We start from the raw sequence: 650 nt of genomic DNA, 5'->3' as shown, positions 1-650 counted from the left end.
CTATAACATATTTTTTTTAATAGCAGTTTTTTTACTTGCTTAAAAATTTTCATATATTTTTAAACGAATCAATGTAATTTTATTTTTTATCCAAATAATATTTTAAATATGTTTTATATTTACGTCGTTGAGTCTTCATTTGTCTTTATTTTGCTAGTTGGCAAGAATAGTTATGAAAAGATCATAGGGATTTTGCCCAAAAAAAAAAGTAAAAGAAGTGGAGACGGAAAATAAAGTGTGTATGTAGAACAAATTCTCACTTCATGACTAATAGCGCACAATTTTTTGGGCGAGGTTTCAATTTAGTGGTAAATTTGATTAATGGTTAATTAACTTTGTCATTATTATTTAATATATAGTAAGTAGATATTTATGACAAGTGTATCGAATGACATATGCTTAGCAGTATCTATTTAGTATGATTTTCTAAATGTGGATCGAGACTTTTAATCAATTACAATTTTTGAGTTGGATGAAAATGATACTTATAAGAGATTTTAACGATCAAAATACTCTAGATTCAAGAAATATAAAAATTATAATTAGATAACATATTTTAAGATTGTGTTTATTTATAGATATGAAACACTAAAATAAAAATATAAAATTATATTTAGTAGATAAAATATGAATAACAATATTATATCCAA

The sequence above is a fragment of the Arachis ipaensis genome, chromosome B02 (assembly GCF_000816755.2).
Source record: "Arachis ipaensis cultivar K30076 chromosome B02, Araip1.1, whole genome shotgun sequence".
Lineage (NCBI taxonomy): Eukaryota > Viridiplantae > Streptophyta > Magnoliopsida > Fabales > Fabaceae > Arachis > Arachis ipaensis.
Note: the sequence above shows the minus strand (reverse complement) of the source record.